This window comes from Triticum aestivum, chromosome 2D (genome assembly GCF_018294505.1).
Source record: "Triticum aestivum cultivar Chinese Spring chromosome 2D, IWGSC CS RefSeq v2.1, whole genome shotgun sequence".
In the NCBI taxonomy this organism is placed as follows: Eukaryota; Viridiplantae; Streptophyta; class Magnoliopsida; order Poales; family Poaceae; genus Triticum; species Triticum aestivum.
Window position 1 is genome coordinate 548041411 of NC_057799.1, and position 21523 is coordinate 548062933.

At 46.1% G+C, this 21523-nt stretch overlaps 1 pseudogene; it reads left to right on the plus strand.

Annotated features, from left to right (window-relative positions):
- The first annotated feature begins 240 nt into the window (after positions 1–240).
- Positions 241–3273, plus strand: LOC123054406 (uncharacterized; annotated as a pseudogene).
- The last annotated feature ends 18250 nt before the right edge of the window (positions 3274–21523 follow it).

A 21523-nucleotide genomic window follows, 5' to 3' on the forward strand; every position in this document is an offset into this window, starting at 1 on the left:
ACTAAAGTACTCTACTAGTTTTACTTCGTGTAATTTTGTTCATGAATTTAGGAGCTCGAACGTCGAAGCTCACAATCTAGCAAAGCATGCACTAAAACTGGGCCACCCCGGGGATCTTCATTTCGTCCATGTAAACTATGTGACGGATCAATAAAGCTTCGCTGATTGTCTCAAAAAAAAACTTGTCCCCAAATTCCTAACCCTAACCCGAAGATGGCGGCGGCTGAGGAGGGGAAAGCGGAGGGGAAGATGGCGGCGGCTGAGGAGGGGAAAGCGGAGGGGAAGATGGGGGCGGCGGAGGCGATGGAGGTGGATCTCTCCTCTCTTAGCCGCTCCAACCCCTTCGTTGAGGTCAAATTCGGCAATGATTTCGTCGACATTCCCTCCAACGCGGACGAGAGCCCCGCCTGGTTGCTGCTCGTCGGCGTCATAAGCGGCGCCCTGCGCTTCCACCGTTTTCGCGTGGCGAGATCCGGGCGAATCTCAGGTCAGAGCGAGGACAGGCTCGAGATTTTCCACGACCTCATGAAGCCGCAGGGGTGCAGCTCGAGCGCCAGCGCAGCCCTGGTTCCTGACGGTCGCTCGCTCTGCCTCCTGCAGCGGGTCGAGAAGGCGCAAACCGACGCCCTGCAGCTGCAGCTGCCGGCCGAGGAGGAGCCGCCGGCCGAAGTACCGCTTCCCCCGCTGGATCCAAGCATGCGTGGCCGGTGCATGCCCATCTCGGCCGACGGCCACATATGGGCCGTGTCGGCTACCTATTCTTCTGGCACGAGTTTCCGTCTCCTAGTACAACGCCTGGTCATTGAAGAGGAAGAGGGCGCAGCTGCCCAACGTTGGGAGCAGGTCGGGCCCCCCTTCGACCAACATTGCAAATTCGAGCCCTCCCTTCCCACCATATGGGGTCTTGACTTCCTCCAGGGCTACGCGGTGCTCCCTGGCCATGGCCGTGAGGGGGGCACCCTCATCCTGCTCTCCCTCCAAAACGGCCTTTTCTTCACTTTCAATTGCTCCTCCCCTGACTTGGGCTGGACCAAGGTAGTCCAAACCTCAGAGGACAAGGACTACGTCCCTATCCTCGGCCGTGGCCTCTATGTACAAGAAACCAATGCCATCTACATGCTCCGCAAAAATGTGATCTATGAATACAAGCTGGGATATGAAGAGAGAAGTCTGAAGATTGGTACCCCTATGGAGATTATATTTCCTTGTGTTACACGAAGCAGAGCCCATGGCTTCCTCACCCATCTGGGCTCCGGGGTCATGTGCTCTGTCTTGATGAGTACGGCGCTCCCATGCTGGCAGGACCACCTACACGCCATTATCACCACCTTCCAGCTTGGTCCTGGCCCCCACATCAAGGTCCTGCACTCCACCTCCCGCCAGCTGGACGTCTTGCCCATGGAAGACATCAATGAATTTGAATTCCGCTTTCTTCAGTAAGTTTCTCTGTCCACTAAAGCCATGTACACATTTTGACCATTAATCCATGCATTCATTTTTGTCATCTTGCTTACAAATTATATTAATCTTTTGCCCACTAATCAATCACTTAGAGAGTATAAGGATGACAAGGTGTTGCCTCAAGTCCATGAAGTCCACGATGCAGAGGAAGTCCATGAAGTCCACGATGCAGAGGAAGTCCATGAAGAGAAAGCGCTTCATGATCCTTGCAATACTTGCAGGTCTTGTTCCACAAGCTTGAGCTTAGCTTAGATATTTTATTCCAAGTTTCTTGTGCATGACATATTTTCCTTCTTGCACGCAGGCATCATCTCCCACCACTTCCTCCTCCTCCCTATGTGAAGCCACATATGGACAATGAACTCTTGTTTATTATCTGCCAAGCTGGTTCACAATCATTTATCTATAAAACAAGTCTCATGGATCTGAGTCCAGATCTGAGTCCAAGGTTAGGAATAGCCACTCCTCTCAAACCGCATTACATTGTACATGGAGATGATCATGGTCCGAGGCATTTTTTTCTCAGTGGCTCAGAACTATATGCTGTCTCATTCCTAAAAGATGGCATGTATGTGCTTAACCTGGACACCAGATGTGAGCATCTTGATCCCCTTGCAAGGCGGCCTGTTTCTTCTGTTGACCCTTTTATCATGGTTATCCAAGTTGGTAGGGCAACTCTTGCTCTTACTGAAACTCTCCAAGTTTACCGTAAGGCCCACCTTGTTTGTCCTCCTCGATCCAGCTCATGGGTGCGCTGCATGACAGATCACTCTCAGATTCCTGACAGGAAGGTCAAGCTGTCCGGATATGTAGTAGTGAGTGATAATTCCTTTACAGTCTGTGATACTCTCACATGTTCTTGTCTTCACTTTAACCTGGATGCCAAGAAGTGGCATGTTGTCATGCCTTGGGCTCCATGGGGAGAATACCCGCCGAGGGATATGTCTAGTTATCGCTTTCTAAATGGCAGATGTGTATTTGTGGATGGTTTTATCTACACATGCTCAGGAAAAGGGCTTGCTGCTTATGAACTACTCTATGAAGATAATTGTGTGTATCTAGACATCCCAATATATTTGCCACTCTCATGGGAGAGTGAGATGTGGCGGACTGAAAGAATGTGTTTGGATTATGCTGGCAAAGATGTCAACTCCGGTGCCATCTTGTTTTGGGTGGTGCAAGGTGAATATCTCCCTGTCTCTCTCCCTCTCTCTTTTATGCATTTCATGAAAGATGCCATCACCTCTAATGTTCTTTGTATATATAGGTTTGCAAATGAAATATCGTGACCCCCAGAATAAGCTATGGATCACAGCAGTGGAGGTTGAGGTGGAGAAAACACCCAGGAAGAGCATGAAACCGGTGGGAATTAGGCATGTGGTCTCTGCCACACGTCTCATTGATCAACAGGAAACAATGGATCAGAAGGAAGTGATCAGTACCAGATGTTGTGCTGTCTCTTTCTGATGCGCTTGTCATTATTTTTTGCTCACAAGTCAACTTGTACTTTATTTTGGTAGACTCTCGTTGCACCAGCTAGTGACAAGTGAACTTGTATGATCCTCTTGCTTCTTCTGTGAATTCTCACAAGTCAACTTGTACTTTATTTTGGTAGACTCTCATTGCACCAGCTAGTGACAAGTGAACTTGTATGATCCTCTTGCTTCTTCTGTGAATTCTCACAAGTCAACTTGTACTTTATTTTGGTAGACTCTCATTGCACCAGCTAGTGACAAGTGAACTTGTATGAGCCTCTTGCTTCTGTGAATTCTCACAAGTCAACTTGTTCTTTATTTTCGTGGACTCTCATTGCACCAGCTAGTGACAAGTGAACTTGGATGATACTCTTGGTTTTCTGTGCATTCTGTGAACTTGTATGCACCTTGCTTGGAACTGTGAATTTATCGCTTTAGAATTTTCATTTATATGATTAATTTGTTGCTTCAGAATTGTGGTCTCCCTGAAGTTACCATTAAAATATAATCACAAAGTTGAGCATTAATTTGGGACCACAGAACGCAAATCATATGAATCATGTTTTTTTTGTGGAACTTAAATTACGTTTTTTTTATTCTTTGGGAGGCAAGGGAACATAAAATTAGGTCAGGGCATCTCCAACACTGATCTGCAAATTTTCTCTCGTGCGTATATGTACGCTTTATTCCTGTATATGTTCCTCGAAAGGGCAATTTGAAATTCAAATAAGTTTGATCCATAGCGCGCGTTCGATAACAACAACAAAAAAGAAGCTATTGCCTTGTATGAATGGGCTAAATGGGCCTTTAAGGTTTTATTAGGAATTCTGAAAATACTATAGGGCTGGCCAAAAAATAGACTAAATTCAAGCAGAATCCGCCGGCCTATTCCGGCTTTCCAGCTGCTCACATGGGATCTTCTCAAAAAAAAAAAAACTGTTCACATGGGACGACCTCCTCGTATGTGACATTCGTCACCGCCTATGAAGGTCTACTCCGGTTTGCTTTAATCTTGATTCTGCTATCAATATGCATGTGTTGAGTTGCATGAGTACCTTTTTTTTTGCGGGAAACATAGAGCTTTATTCAATCAATTCCGGCTCCAGCGTGATCAGCCATCAGGCTCGTCACTAGGAAGCCGGGAGAAGAGTTCATCCAACAATCAGTCACTCCCAGTGTGCTTGCATGCTTTGCACACAGGTGCGCTGAATTGTTGGCTTGTCTCAATACATGATGAACATCAAAACTAAGAAAAGTTGAGGCTAGCCCTTCAATTTCGAGAAGAATAGGCGCTATAACAGAGCGCGAAAATTGTTACGAGTTCCAGAGTTGTACCAACTCCAGACAGTCTACTTCAAACACCACTCGCGGATAACCTCGAAGCTTGCCGAAAATAACTCCGTCTCGTAGAGCCAGGGCTTCTGCGATGAGCGGATCCGTGACATTATGAGGCGGCTTGCTCCAGGCAGCAACAAAGGCGGATGAGGTTTTTGCAAGACCCCCGCTCCACTTCTGTTTTCAGTCAGCGAGACGCTAGCGTCCGTATTTATCTTTAGCCACTCTTGGTCTGGCGGTCTCCAACCATAACCAGGCATGATCCTGGTATGTTCATCTGGAAGCTCTAGCAGCATTAGAGCTTCTCTGATCCGCTTCAAGGACTGGCCTGGATTCAGACTCTCTTTGTCATGTGTTATGTTGTTGCGAGAGGTCCATATAGCCCACATGACAGTGATGATCTTCGGCCTGTCCCCTTCATTGATGCGTGTGTCACACCAAATATCTTTGCACCAAGTGGTCAGATGTAGGTGTGGCAGCTTGACATTGAGCCATTTCCTAGTTTCCGTCCAGAAGCTTTGAGCATGGGAGCACTTGATGAATGCGTGCACCATGTCTTCATCTGCACCCTTGCAAATCTTGCATCGGGCCATAGTCGCAATGTGCCTGTGTCTCAGTGTTGATTCAACCGGCAAGATACCGCGGAGAACCCGCCACCAGAAGACACAGACCTTGGGTAGCACCTTGAGCTTCCAGAGTCGAGTCCATAACTGTTTGTCATTCTCAGAAGTTTCAGTAATCGCCCCTTCCTCTAGAGCTAAATGCTCGTTACGAGTCATTAGAGCACGATACGCGGATTTTACAGTATAGGATCCCGACCTCTCATGAGCCCATGCCCAGAAGTCGTCACCACCACCTTGCCTGAGTGGTAAATTCAAAATTGCATCGGCGTCCGGTGATGTGAAATAGCTCCGAATGAGATCAACTTTCCAGCTCCAGTTCTCTGTATCAATAAGGTCTGAAACTGTGTGAAGATTAGCACTCCCAATCTGAGTTGAACATGAGTACCTGCACACTTCATCGGGACATGTTGAGAATTGTGCTGTATTTTTTTTCTTATCTCTGAAATTTATCAGCCTTGTGTTATGTGGGTCTCAAAAGAATCTGTAGAACAAACTCTCCTCTGTTAATTAGAGATAATGTCACGTCCTAAGGTAAAAATATCTGTTGTCTCAACCTTCTAGCTAAGTTTAATTTGATTCTACAACGGAAGAACTTATTCCTGCTACTGAATTGTTCTATGGTCCAATAGTATCAAACTGCATCCCTGGTAATGTTTTCCTGATTTTCAAACACAGGCGATGGTAGGATATCGCCATATTGATTGTGCTCCAGCATATTCCGAAATTAGAGAGAGGTATTAGTAATCACTTGCATCATAGCTTTACAAAGAACAAAAAGGCATTCAAAATATCCTTCCAGAGTTGTAATATTGTTCGATTTGATTTGAAAATATACCATACCATATACTGACTAAACTGATTTCCATGCCTCTCCGTAGATCAGTTTGGTCCTGAAGAAATTATTGGAGAATGGTATGGTTAGGCATCTGTTCACCTCCAAGATATGGTCAGGCTTGATTTTTTATATTCAGTTTGAAGCAGCGTGCGATATAGATACGCTTCCTTCTCCTTACAAATATTCTGGAGTTGCAGGTTCTGTGACCATGCACCTGAAGACGTGCGAGACGCAATTGCCGCCACCCTTCCTCCTGTACAATTCTCTACCCAATCGTAGCATCTTTGCCTTTCTGCAGCTACGCCGACGTTTCCTCGCTTCCTCTTGGCTGGCCGCGATGGCCTTCCTTAGTGATAACGGCAGAACCATGTCCATCAAGACTGGTCGCACGGCTATGTGCGAAGGCAAAGCTCGCCGTACCGCGGGCGCACGCTGCATACAGTCCGGCATGGACACCTTCAGTTCTGAATTTTCCCTTGCAAGAGAAGGTGGAACATGGTTTTGCTGCAGCTAGCCTCTTCCTTCACCCTCCGTTGGGTGGTGCCAAGGATCAGATCGACAAATATGAGAGGTAAGATGTGTAATGTAAACTATTCTTCATAAACGTGTTGCTTTTCTCATCTTACAACCATCAGATAATACCATGATAGTTTAGCTCAGTTACTAAGATGATATACGTAATAGTTTGAGAAAGTTCAGCACGATATTAAATTGAATTAGGGGCATCCTAAATGACAAGTTATATTTCTCTCATGTCCCATGGACATCTTGAAAGGAATCACAAAAGTAGTTATATTTTGTTTGTTCTGTTGCAGGTTCTTAACAAATGTCAATTCTTCATAGCTGTCCTGGAGAAAGAAAGGGAGTGGGTTCACTTGGTAGGAAAATCAAAAAAGTTTAATTGTGCCTCGTTCTTTCTTATGTTTTTGGAGCTCATTTTTTAGCTTCTAAGAAATTTCCAGAATAGCCAATTGTGCCTCATTCAAAGTTCAAGATAGGGTGAGCAATGACGTACATGTGCAGATGTGCTACTTAATTTGTCAAACCATCAGCAGTCCTAGGCGCATTTGATACATCCATTTGGTAGCAAAATTTCTGGAACCGAAGAGTACTAAACTACTCTTCACAATCTCCAAAAAGACCACTAGGTAATCCTCACTGCTTTAATTTCTTTCTTACAATTCAATAGCCTTTTCTCACTGTACAATTTTGGGGAGTATTGTTGCTTGATCAACTGCTTTACTTAGTGCTCGGTTTGCGAGTATGACAGCTATAGGAATAAGAGTATTCGATGATTGGGAATTTAAAGGATATGAGATATTATTTGCACATATAATTTTGAAGTATGGTGGTGGGGCGAATCAGAGTTGGGATGGCCAGGGTTACGGCGGCTACGGCAGAGATGGTCCTCGGTACGATTGATATGGGCAGTGGGGCGACGATGGATACGATGTATACGGCGAGGGTCAGCACCGTGGGTCATCCTCGGGTGGTGGTCGAGGTAACAACTAGCATAATGGAGGCGGACACTTTCAGGGACCGCCCGGGAATTTTGTTGAAGGAGTTGCTGGACCCACTGACCGTCACCGGGGGGTTTTCGCCGCGGGAGAGGGGGTGGGAGGCGCCCACCTCCACCGCGTCAACCTCCACCGCCACCCCCGCCGGCGGACACGGCTCACGTGCCCTCGGGGGCGGTGACGGATCCCGCAGCTTCGGCGGTGGCAGCTTCACCGACTCTTCCCACTGTGGCTATAGAAACAGTCAGGGCCCTGGCAGCAGTTTCTATTCCGGCGGCCACTGAGGCTGCTAAGATTAGTGATGGTGGACCGGGCAAGAACTCAGACAAACCGGAGGGCGAAAAACTTTCGAAGTGGGCAATTAAAAAGAAGAAGTTGCCTTGCTATAGATGTGGCGAACGGGGTCACTTTGTGGCAGAGTGTACTAATGAGCTTTGCGATTATTGCCTCAGATCGCAGCATGTGACCGGGGATTGCCCACTCCTATCCGGTCCTAAACCCGGCGTCAACATTTATGGTGTGTGGTGCAAGGAGTTGATGTTCTTTGAGACACCGGAGGTGGATCCCCTTCCGCAGGTGGTTGAGAGATCTTTCCCTGCAGTGGTCCGGGTTACTAATGGGCAACTGACCGAAGCTCAGATTGTGAGGCAGCTGCGTGATCTGGTACCGGGTAATTATCAGTGACATCCGGAAAAACTGGAGGGACAGGCTTATAAGGTGGATTTCCCCACTAAAGAGGATCAGATGCATTTTCTTAAGTGGGGTTTATGCAGGGTTCCAAGTACCAACACTATTATTGCTTTTGATGAGTGGAAGAAGGATGAACCAGAGGGTACACCTTTGGAGAAGGTGTGGGTACGTTTCTTTGGTGCACCACCAAAACTGATTAAGCACTTTCTGATTGCCTGGAGCTTGGGTTCTATGATTGGCAAGACAGAAAAAGTGGACATGCCTTTCACTCGCGCGTAAGGGGCTGCGAGGTTGTTGGTCAGTGTTGTGAGTGTTGAGTTCATACCAGATGTGGTCCGGTGGACACATGCTGGAGTCACGTACGTTCTTGAGCTTGAGATCGAGGACACTCCGATTTCCTAGGATGGGGATGAGATTCAGGATATGGACACAACTGAGGGGGGCGGAGCCCCCGGGGATCAGGATAAGGGGTCTGAAAATTCACCACGGGAGCCGGCCAAGGGGCCCAGTGCTCAACCAGATAAGGCAGACAACTTTGCCAAAGAGGTGCCCCCGTCCACTACTTCGATGAACACTCTTCGATTTGGTTCGTTTGGAGCAAAGTCTCCTCCTAGTCGGCTATGGAGCACCAGAGTCGAGGCGGACGACCAGGTGGAACTTGAGCTACCGTCGGTGCTGGTCTTTGTCTGCGAGGCGACGACGACACTTGAGGTTCCCGATACACGGCATACACCACAGGGACTACGACACATTGATAGTGGCCCAGTTAGGACGGGCTCCATGCCAGGTGGGCAGATGGACGCTTCCGGGCTGCTCGCGAGTGTGTGTGTGTGGGGGGAGGGGGGGTGGTCATGGGCAGAAGACTCACCGCGCCTGCTTACACGCGTCCAGCTCGAGCCCTTTGGAGGGGCGCCCGGACAGGAGGTCCGTCGTGTCTCTTCTATCACGGCTGCCCCGGGTGACTTGGGAGTGAGGGGCGGGCAGGAGCCCCGTGCCTTAACTCCTCCGCAGGACCGCACTGTGCTGGATGGAGAGGGACTGCGACACTCTGTTGCCGAGGGGGGAGTGGGAATACTGAGTAGGTGGCTCCACGGTCCTCTTCCCCCTTCACCATTGAGGGCGATGTCCGCATGACCATGCCCTACCCTCCTTCACTGACATTAGGGGAAGGGTGTGGGAGTCCGGACCATACTCCTCGGGAGAGGACGGTGGTGGAGCTTATCGCTTTCGGTGGGATCGTGGATCCGATGACGGCTGGCAGGTGTGTCAGCAACCGGATCCAGGGACAGCCAGATGCGGGCGACATGCAGCTAGCGCGTGCCAAGAGGGCAGCCATGCTTCGTCACGCCAAGGCTACTACAGGTACGTCTTTTGATAAAAGTTGTTCAATTTTGCATTTCACTGAGAATGAAATAGCGGATAAGCCAAATAACTTAGGAATTTCTTTGGGATCAAATGAAACCGAGGTCGTCAAATCCGTAAATGATCTTTTAGACTTGGAAGCGGAGAGGACTTATGAAATTATTCATAATCTTGTATCTATCAAACCCATGACTGATAACGAAATGAACAACTTAGGAATGGTTGATCTCGCAAATATATGTAACAATCTTTTGCCTGATGCGAAGGCCGAGGATGAGGAGGGGTCGGAGACTACAGACACGGTAGAGCCTCTCTTGATGGAGGGCGCGGATTCTGTAGTAGTCGATCCTACTTTCCTGCAGGGTATTGGGGAGAAGCCCAAACGATCCTGGAAGTGGAAAATTTATCCTACTTCGGCAGTACGTAGAAGTGCTCGAGTTAAGCTTAAGAAAAAAAATCATGATGACTTATGAAAGGACTCTTTTGGAATAGCAGAGGTCTATCTGAATTGGCTAAACAAAGGTTCTTAGCGGATACAACGATAGAACAACACTTGGACTTTATTGCACTATTGGAAACAGGACGAGATAATTTTACATCACAGTTTCTTCAAAATCTCTCCAATGGTATCGACTTTGACTGGCACATCCTACCCCCTAGAGGAAGATCCGGTGGGATTTTACTAGGAGTGCAGTGTGAGACGCTTGAGGTGCTTAATGTGGTTCAAGGTGACTTTTCGGTTAAGTTTAGGGTAAGATCAAAACTGGATGGGTTCCGGTGGTCTCTTGTTGCTGTTTATGGGGCAGCACAACCTGAATTCAAACCAGACTTTTTAGCAGATTTAGTGCGGATTTGCGGAGATGAAAATCTGCCGATACTCGTTGGAGGGGGGGATTTTAATATAATCAGGAGGAGAGATGAAAAGAATAATGACAATTTTGATGGACGTTGGTCTATGATGTTTAACATGATTATCGAGAGTCTTAATTTGAGAGAAATTGAACTCACCGGTAGACAATTTACATGGGCCAACTCGTTACCCATTCTGACTTATGAAAAGTTGGATAGGGTGCTTGCTAGTGTGGAGTGGGAACAAAAATATCCTTTGGTGTCGATCCATGCGATGCAGAGAGCGATCTCAGATCACACACCACTTCTTTTAGACTCGGGTGAGGCTACTCATGTGGCAAATAAAAATTCTTTCTCCTTCGAACAAAGTTGGTTAGAGAGAGAAGGATTTTTGGAGATCATTGCACGCGAATGGGCTAAGCCGGTTAGTGGAAGGACGCATGTTGAGAGATGGCAAAACAAGGTTAGACATCTCCGACAGTTTTTGAGAGGTTGGGCCAGAAATGAGAGTGGGATTTACAAACACGAAAAAGAGCGTCTTACTCAATTAATCGAGGCACTAGACTTAAAGGCTGAAGACACTCTTCTTTCTATTAATGAGCAAAGATCCAAGTCCGAGGCTCAGCAAGGTCTATGAGCTCTCTTGAGAGAGGATGAGCTCAAGTGGGCATTGTGAGCTAAAACGCTTAAGGTTGTGCAAGGGGACGATAATACACAATTCTTCCATATGGTTGCAAATGGTAAACATAGGAAGAAGAAAATCATCCAGCTTGAACAGGACGAGGGGACAATAGTGGGGCATGAAAATCTGAAAGCATATATCTCTAATTACTATAAACAACTTTTTGGACCCCCAAATACAAGCACGCTGACACTAGATGAATCTGTGATTGAAGATATACCTCAATTACAGGAAGCGGAGAATGATTTTCTCTCTGCCCTGTTTACTGAAAAAGAGGTTCTTCAGACAATTTCACAAATGAAACCGAATAAAGCACCAGGACCAGATGGGTTTCCTGCTGATTCTATAAGAAATGTTGGCATATTATAAAAGATGATCTTATGCCTATGTCTCATGATTTTTTCAACGGTCATTTAGAGTTGTTTCATCTCAACTTCGGTACGATAACGCTGCTACCAAAGAAAGATGAGGCAATTCGGATAGAACAATTCCGGCCCATATGTCTGCTGAATTTGAGTTTCAAAATTTTCACAAAGGTTGGAACCAATAGATTGACACAAATTGCTCAGTACTGGTCCAACCAAGTCAGACAGCGTTCATGCCGGGGCGACACATACTGGAAGGGGTGGTCGTCTTGCATGAAACACTTCATGAGATCCACTCGAAGAAACTGGATGGGGTTATCTTCAAAGTGGATTTTGAAAAGGCGTATGATAAAGTCAAATGGCCTTTTCTTCAGCAGGCAATGCGCATGAAGGGCTTTAGTGAAGCCTGGAGGAACCAAGTGGATACCCAAGTCAAGAAGGGTAGTGTCGGAATCAAGGTGAATGATGACATCGGTCATTATTTCCAGACTCATAAGGGGTTGAGACAAGGGGATTACATGTCTCCTCTTCTGTTTAATATTGTGGCTGACATGCTGGCCGTCATTATTGGCAGGGCCAAGCAGTGTGGTCATGTAGAAGGGTTAGTTCCTCATCTAGTCGATGGAGGGGTATCCATTCTACAGTATGCGGATGACACTATTCTTTTCATGGAACATGACATGGCTAAAGCACGTAATATGAAACTTATCTTATGTCTCTTCGAACAATTGTCTGTATTAAAAATTAATTTTCATAAGAGCGAGTTGTTATGTTTTGGGAAGGCCAGAGACGAGGAACACACTTATAGACAATTGTTTGGATGTGAATTAGGTGCTTTACCATTCAATTACTTGGGCATACCGATACATCACCGTAAACTATCCAATAAAGAATAGAAGTGTATTGAAGAATGAATTGAAAAAAAACTTAGCTGCTGGAAGGGCAAGCTTATGTCATATGGAGGTCGGTTAGTCCTGATTAACTTGGTACTGACTAGTATGTCGATGTTTCTACTTTCATTCTTCGAAATTCCGAAAGGAGTTCAGAAGCGACTTGATTTCTTTAGATCTCATTTCTTTTGGCAGTCTAATGAGGCCAAGAGAAAATACCGTCTTGCGCGATGGGATATTCTTTGCCGACCTAAAGACCAAGGGGGTCTCGGTATTGAGAACTTAGAAATTAAGAATAAATTCCTTATGAGCAAATGGCTTTACAGGCTAGAGATAGAGCCGGAGGGTATGTGGTCACAAATCCGGCGCAATAAGTATTTACAATCCAAAACACTAGCCCAGGTTACCATGAGACCGACTGACTCGCCATTCTAGAAGGGACTTATGAGAACAAAGGACTTGTTCTTTCGCAGGGTCAAATTCTTGGTTGGCAATGGGATGTCAACAAGATTTTGGGAGGATATGTGGTTAGGAGAGACGCCTCTGGCCGTCCAATATCCCACCCTTTATAATATTGTGCAACGTAAGGAGGATTACGTAGGCACAGTCCTTCAAACTATTCCCCTGAACATCCAGTTCCGACGTGTGTTAGTTGGTGAGAGATAGAATGCTTGGATGCATTTGGTTCGGAGACTGATAGAAGTTCAAATCTCCGACCAGCCGGATTCGATACAATGGAAGTTAGTTAAGAATGAGATTTTTACGAAGAAATCTTTCTATTTGGATTTGATTTATTCTAGCCCAATCTCAAGGTCACTGCACATCTGGAGGGTTAAGGTTCCTTTACGGATTAAAATGTTTATGTGGTTTGTCCACAAGCAAGTGATACTCACAAAGGACAACTTAATTAAAAGGCGATGGGTAGGAAGTTCGCGGTGTTGTTTTTATGATCATGATGAAACAATACAACACCTATTTCTTGAATGCCCACTTGCCAAACTACTTTGGAAAACGATTCATTTAGCTTTCAACATTAATCCTCTAGTCGATATTGCGTCGTTGTTTGGGACGTGGTTGGCTGGGGTTGAACGGATTACTGCGGCTCATATTCGGATTGGAATATGTGCGCTATTATGGGCTATATGGAACTGCAGGAATGATATGATTTTTAACAGACAACACAATTTAACTTTCTTGCAGGTCATCTTCAGAGCTACAGCCTGGATCCGTACGTGGTCCTTACTCACTCCTATGGACTCCAGGGAGCCTTTCGTTACTGTGTGCAACCAATGGGAGATGGTATCTCGGGTTATATTCAACCGGTCCGGATGGCGCTCGCATAACATGATAGGAGTCTAGGGAGCTTATCCTCCATATTACCGTATCGGTTGCTTGTGTCAGCATGTAATTTTCTTTTTTTACTTTGTTCTGCTCCGTTTGCGAGTTGTAAGACCTTTATGATGTTACTTTGTGGATGGTTAATAAAATGGCTGCATGCATCTTCATGATGCAGAGGCCGGGGGCATGCCTCCATTTCCAAAAGAAAAACATATAATTTTGAAGTGGTGGTCCTAGAACATTAAAATCATTATAATACACTAGGTACTATTTTTTAGAAGGGAAAGATAGGTGTCAATATTATTCTTCAATCATATGACATGATTTGTTAATAAACAACAATCATCTTCATTCTATGTTGAATGGTCATTACTACTTGATTTAGTGCCTTGTTGTGCCGTACTTGTTGACATTAATTCCATAAGACTAAACAATGAAAGGCATCGAATTTTCTATCTCTAAACTTGTATAGTTCTCTGAACTTTGGATAACAAGACAATGGCAAGCTCACAAAAAAACATAATACTATAGTATAACAATTTTCCACTGTTAGTCTAAAGGGAAGTATAGGATTTTTCCTTTCATATGCAGACTTTGGCCGCTTCTTTATGTATGAACAATTGAACATATATGTGGTAGGTCTGAATCAGCTATTGAGAGAAGTCCATATTGCCGTGGCGGTGGGAGTCGACGGCGGATGGCGGTGACCCGAGGCGAGGACAGAGAGGAACAGGACGTCGTAGCCCATCGAACCGGGACGGAAGGAGGAGAAAGGAAAGAGAAGAGGGCGGCGCGGGCTTGTTGCCCTCGTCAGCCAGCAGCGCTCCGACGGTGAGGTCACTGGTGTGCATCTTCCCCTTGTGAGATGAGTGAGGAGAGAGACAGATGAATTTAAGGTCTAGTTTGGTTCGCGTCCTGGGAAAGTTTCGCCTGGCCTGGGACGTCCCTGGAGGTTGGCTATAGGTTGTTTGGTTCGGATCCTCAAGATGCCTGGTATAGCCTGGCCTGGGTTTGCATGCAAGTGATTAGCCTGGACAGTGAAGTCAGGGAGATAGTTAGCCTGGGCCAGGCGTAAGAACTGGAGCGCCTGGCGAACACTGCAGCTGCCTGGGCTCCTTTAATTCTTTAATTATAGACATTGTTCTTCGTACAGGGGCTCATGAGAGCTGAATTTTTTATTCAATAATGAACTATCCAGGCCAGGGTGGTAACCAAACGCCTCTCATCCAAAGTTCCCTGACCAGGCAGCAAAACAACCAGAAAATGTGTCCACGCCAGGCAGCTCTACTGCCCAGGCATGTGGTTGTGGACACCAACCAAACTGGCCCTAAATGATTTTTATGGAACGTGAGTAAGATGACGTGGAGGACGACTGGACGCTGACTGGGTTGTTGACCAGTCAAAACTGGTCAAAGAGAGTCAAAACCCAGTCCAAGATTGGTTTTTGCCTGGTTTTGGAAGTTTGAGGTTGTAAAGTGGACGGTTTTAGAGTTCGGGGTTGTATATTAGACTTCGGTGGTTTTAGAGTTCGAGGAAGCCACGAGGCAGGAAGGCGCGCCCCCACCCTCATGGGCCCCTCGTAGCTCTCCTGACCGACCTTTTTCGCCTATATATACTCATATACCCTGGAAACATCACATACTTGAACAATATTTGTCGAGATCCGATGAATTGTGGGTTTATGATCAAGATTATCTATGAACAATATTTGAATCTCCTCTGAATTCTTTTATGTATGATTGGTTATCTTTGCAAGTCTCTTCGAATTATCAATTTGGTTTGGCCTACTAGATTGATCTTTCTTGCAATGGGAGAAGTGCTTAGCTTTGGGTTCAATCTTGCGGTGCTCGATCCCAGTGGCAGAAGGGGAAACGACACATATTGTATTGTTGCCATCGGAGATAAAATAATGGGTTTATATCATATTGCATGAGTTTATCCCTCTACATCATGTCATCTTGCTTAAAGCGTTACTCCATTCTTATGAACTTAATACTCTAGATGCATGCTGGATAGCGGTCGATGTGTGGAGTAATAGTAGTAGATGCAGGCAGGAGTCGGTCTACTTGTCATGGACGTGATGCCTATATACATGATCATATCTAGATATTCTCATAACTATGCTCAATTCTATCAATTGCTCGACAGTAATTCGTTTACCCATCGTAATACTTATGCTCTTGAGAGAAGCCACTAGTGACACTACTAGGAAAAGGCCTACTAATGGCGCACCTAATTTGGCCATTAATGGCGCATTAGTGGTGCGCCATTAGTATATTTTACTAATGGCGCACCACTGGTGCGCCATTAGTATCTGGTATACTAATGGCGCACCCCAGATGCGCCATTAGTATATACAACAGTGCGCCATTAGTATGCCTCTCAGGGGGCCATGTATACCCAGGTGCTTTGGCATACTAATGGCGCACAACAACAGGATGCGCCATTAGTAACTTCGGCATACTAATGGCGCACTGTTTAGTGATGCGCCATTAGTATCCTTTGGCATACTAATGGCGCACTATGATGTGATGCGCCATTAGTATGAATACTAGGTTTTTTTTTTCTGTTTTTTGCACAGGTTACAAAATGTATAATTGGACAAAATATAGACAGCACACATCAACAACAGATTCATCGAATACAATAGAAGATTAGTCTCTGAATACAATTCATCATTTTAGTCTCCGAATACAATTCATCATATTAGTCTCCGATTGAAAAGACCGAACAAAGATAGAACATTATATTACAAGTCTCGAGACCGCGAGTTTGTCTTCACATTACAAGTCGATATCGATCATCTAAACTACCATCACATAGAAGAGAGCTGCGGTCATCACGATGAGCATCATCACGATGAAACTCGTCTTCATCCGGTTCCTCCAACGCTCCCTCCCCTCTCCCGCTAGATAGCGGGCGTATCAAGATTCGGCCTCGGCCCTAGTGGCGTACCCTTTGTAACTGTTACCGCTGAATCGGTGAACCTGTCTCCGACACTCCTCCCAGTCGTCGTAGACTCCGGGAACCTTACCCTTGTACACGACATACCACGGCATCGCTATGCAGTAGCCAAACGAAACGTTAGTACCAATTCACAGACAATACATAAGCAATATATAAGTATGCAACAGAACGATCGAAAGAGAAAAGCAAGACATTAATAGCATCGATTACATCTAAGTTGAAGGACTCTCGAAACCAAAGAGACATACTACAAGTTCATTAAAGTTTAATTACAACATGAGCCAATCGATGTTTCAGAACTAGACACAGCATCACTGCTTTCGACTCGACTCAAGGGACCGGAGCGTGGATGAAGCCGCCGTCTATCGTGGGAGTCATGAAACAACGGGCGTTGCCAGCCTGCATTTGTAGGATTGTGTCGATGTCACTGTTGGACGGTTGATTTCTGAGGTAGAACTGCCCCGAGGTACGAAGGACATCTTGATGGATGATTTCCGCAAACTCCGACTGGATGCGAAAGAATTCTTGTCTGATGTCCGCGTCCTGGATTGCCGACACGCTCGCGGCCCAATCTTTGAGTCTACTCGGTAGCAGTAGTTGATGATGGTCCCGTACGATCGCCCGCATGTGATGGATGGCGTAGTAGGCACCCTTCTGACCGCCAGGCGGCTGCTTGACGCAGCAGAACGTTGTATTGTGGGAGAACACGTGCTTGCCGTACTTACGAATAGGCCTGGTGAAGGTGCCTCCAGATTTGACGTAGCCGGGGAGAACATCATCAAGAACCTTCTTGACATTTGTGTAGTCTACGTTCGACTGACGGTCCTGGTCGAAATACGTGGCCATGGAATATTTGGGGCTTAGGAGGATGAGCGTGCAATGTGTGTCACTGCAGAAAACACGGAATGTTAAAAGAAAAACGATCGAAATCTAAGAATTCATATGTTACAGGGCGGTTGAGGGGAGGACTTACTCGGGAAAGTAAGGCACGAGGAAGTTATCCTTATCTTGGTTTGCCAGAATGACGCCTTCGAGGTAAGAACTCGCGACTTGCCGGTCCCCAGCGCTGCCCAAGATCTTGGCACGCATGTAGAAGGGGTCGACAATCACGATGTCCGGGGTCTTGTCGCGAATGATCCGCATCTCCATACTCAGCGAAATAGCCGAACGAAGGTGTAGTGCAGCGGATGAAGGTTCAACATAGCGTGGATGTCATCAAACCGCAGGACGATCGTACCCCCGATGGAGTTATCCACAAAGCCCTTGCCCTCTGGCACCTTGGCCGCGAAAACCGGGTATGCCACATCCTTCTCTTCGAGACGCCGCTTCTCCAAAGAAAGAACACTGTCATGCAGACTCCGCATAGCACCGGTTGCAGCATCGAGCATATTTCTCGGTAGCATCGGCCTACCCGCCACATGCACCCTCCTCGAGATATCCGCAGTTGAAGGTGGCCCGTCCTGAGCATGGATCGTACTTGGTGCCGGCTGGCCCGCACCCTTGTTAGTCTTTCTTTTGCGTGCCTTCTTCTTCTCCGGTAATGGGACCGAGTTCTGCTCACAGACCGCCTTCTTGAGTGTGTTGGGGCTGATCATATTTCGCACCTCGCCTATCTGAGGCTCGGTGAAGTCGGCAGCTGGAGGCGTCTCCTGAGAGCTGAACTGCAGACGACGCCTGTTGCAACTTGGCTTCTCCGCGGTACCAGCTAGATCGCACACGTCTTTTGTTGGGTTGGGTTCTTGAGAAGGAGGCCCCATGAAGTCGCCACCGTCACCACTGCAGACGATGAGTGATCGGAAAGTACCACACCACTTTTCGAGGAGCTTTCTTCCTCTTCTTGTATCGAGTGACGCCGCACACCGGACATATGGTAGACTCCGCGTGATCGTCCCGATAAATGATGCAATTGTTCATGCACACATGGTATTCCACGTGCGGTAAATCCAGAGGACACACGATTTTCTTCGCCTCCTCCAAACTGGTCGGGCACTTGTTCCCCTTGGGAAGACGTTCGTGCCAGAATGACATGTTCTCGTCGAAGCATGCGTCGGTCATTTTGTGTTTTACCTTCATCTCCAGAGCCATGAGCGTTACTTTCAGGCGGGTATCCTCGGGCCTGCATCCTTCATACAATGGAGTAACCGCGTCTAACTCAAGTTGATCCATCTTGGCTTTCTCTCGGGCGGCAGCTCTTGCGTTATCCGTCTGCTTGAGAAGGAGCTCTTGAATATGAGGGTCCTGCACCCAGCCCATCGATGGTCCAGCGTCGTCTGCTCTGCCGGCATCATCATCTTCATGATCATGCCCGTCGTCTGCTCCGGCATCTTCCTCATCATCATGTCCTGCATCTTCTACATGATGACTGTGTACAGCATCACCGTCGTGATCATCTCCTGGGGATTCTTCGTCTTCTCGCCCGCCCGAGCCGCGGTGGTTGTCTTGCTGCCCTTCCTCATTTTTCGCCCGGCCCCCATGGACGACTTCGTAGTCATCTTCATCACCTTGCCACCGATAGCCATCCATGAAACCACGCAAGAGCAGGTGGTCCCGCACCTGCCCGGATTCCGGGTCCGCAATAAGGCTCTTCAGCTTGCATCTTCGACACGGACATCTTATCTCCGTCTCGTTCTTTTGAAGCATCTCGGCCTTCGCGGACCTCAAAAACCTATTCACGATGCCTTCGGTCATCATGCGGACCATGGTCGCCTGCGGGGTAGAGCAAAACGATATTTTAGAACCAAGAAAAAATTTGGCATGACTTTCCCTAAAAATAGGTCAAAAAAGAATGCTTAATGCCAAAATTCTCGCCGAAACGGAAATGAATCAACATTCTGGCAAAATATTGGCAACTATCGCATTTCAAATACCGGTACACCTCCAAACACAAACACATATGCAACACCACAAACATATGCAACACCACGAACATACATAGATCTAGCTAGGCCATAAAAAGTTCATGTGCACATTGTTGTAGGGAGAACAACATAAATATAGCTTCCCCCCTTACTTACCTATCAAAACAAGGTAATTTAACCACTTAAATTGAATGAATCTATGGTGGAAATGAGGTGAAAAAGAGAAGGCACCCGAGACAAGGAGGAGGTGGAGAGAATGAAGTGGGGAGAAAGTGAGTGTGGGTAGGAGAGGCTGTCCAAAATATCTTGTTGCTGCCCACTTACTAATGGCGCACCAACTCTAAATGCGCCATTAGTAATCCAGGTTACTAATGGCGCACCTTCTGGTGGTGCGCCATTAGTAGTTTTGCAAAAAAAACATAATAATGGCGCACTGTTCCACAGTGCGCCATTACTAGTTTAAACTAGTAATGGCGCACGGTGGAAAAGTGCACCATTAGTAGTTTTGCAAAAAAGGGAATAAAAAATATAATAGAAAAAACAACATTAGTGGCGCACTTTCCGGCAGGTGCGCCATTACTAGTTACAACTAGTAATGGCGCACTGTGTCTGGATGCGCCATTAGTATGTTTGGACGGGCGCACTAGTTAAATTTTTTTTTGATACTAATGGCGCACCCTGGGCCAGGTGCGCCATTACTAGTTACAACTAGTAATGGCGCACTGTGTCTGGATGCGCCATTACTATGTTTGGACAGGCGCACTAGTTAAAAAGTTTTTTGGATACTAATGGCGCACCCTGCGCCAGGTGCGCCATTAGTAGTTTCAACTCTAATGGCGTATCAGAAGGTGGTGCGCCATTAGTATATACTAATGGCGCACCGCTTGTCTGGTGCGCCATTAGTGTCAATCCCATCTATAGCCCTTTTTCTAGTAGTGTGAAACCAATGGCCCGCGGGTCTATTCTCCATCATATTAATCTCCCGTCAACAATCTATTTCTATCTTTGTTTATTTTGCTTTCTTTACTTTTAGTCTTTATCATAAAAATACCAAAAATATTATCTTATCATCTCTATCAGATCTCACTTTTGCAAGTGGCCGTGAAGGGATCGACAACCCCTATATCGCGTTGGTTGCAAGGTTCTTATTTGTTTGTGTAGGTGCGTGGGACTTGAGCGTGGTCTCCTACTAGATTGATACCTTGGTTCTCAAAAACTGAGGGAAATACTTATGCTACTTTACTGCATCACCCTTTCCTCTTCAAGGGAAAACCAACGCAGTGCTCAAGAGGTAGCAAGAAGGATTTCTGGCGCCGTTGCCGGGGAGTCTACGCACAAGTCAAGACATACCAAGTACCCATCACAAACTCTTATCCCTCGCATTACGTTATTTGCCATTTGCCTCTCGTTTTTCTCTCCCCCACTTCACCCTTGCCGTTTTATTCACCCTCTCTTTCCGTTCGCCTCTTTTTCGCTTGTTTCTTGTTTGCTTGTGTGTTGGATTGCTTGCTTGTCACGATGGCTCAAGATAATACTAAAATTTGTGAATTTACCAATACCAACAACAATGATTTTCTTAGCACCCCGATTGCTCCTCTTACCGAAGCTGAATCTTGTGAAATTAATGCTGCTTTGCAGAATCTTGTTATGAAAGATCAATTCGCCGGCCTTCCTAGTGAAGATGCCGCTACCCATCTAAATAGCTTTGTTGATTTATGTGATATGCAAAAGAATAAAGATGTGGACAATGATATTGTTAAATTGAATCTATTTCCTTTTTTGCTTAGAGATCGCGCTAAAACTTGGTTTTCGTCTTCACCTAAAAATAGTATTGATTCTTGGAATATGTGCAAAGATGCTTTTATCTCTAAGTATTTTCCTCCCGCTAAAACCATCTCTCTTAGAAACGATATTATGAATTTGAAGCAACTTGATCATGAACATGTTGCACAAGCTTGGGAGAGGATGAAATTAATGATACGTAATTGCCCTACTCATGGTTTGAATTTGTGGACGATTATACAAAAAATTTATGCCGGCTTGAATTTTGCTTCTAGAAATCTTTTAGATTCGGCCGCGGGAGGCACTTTTATGGAAATCACGTTAGGAGAAGATACTAAACTCCTAGATAATATTATGGTTAATTATTCTCAATGGCACACTGAAAGATCTACTAGTAAAAAAGTGCATGCTACAGAAGAAATTAATGTTTTGAGTGGAAAGATGGATGAACTTATGAAATTGTTTGCTAATAAGAGTGTTTCTTCCAATCCTAA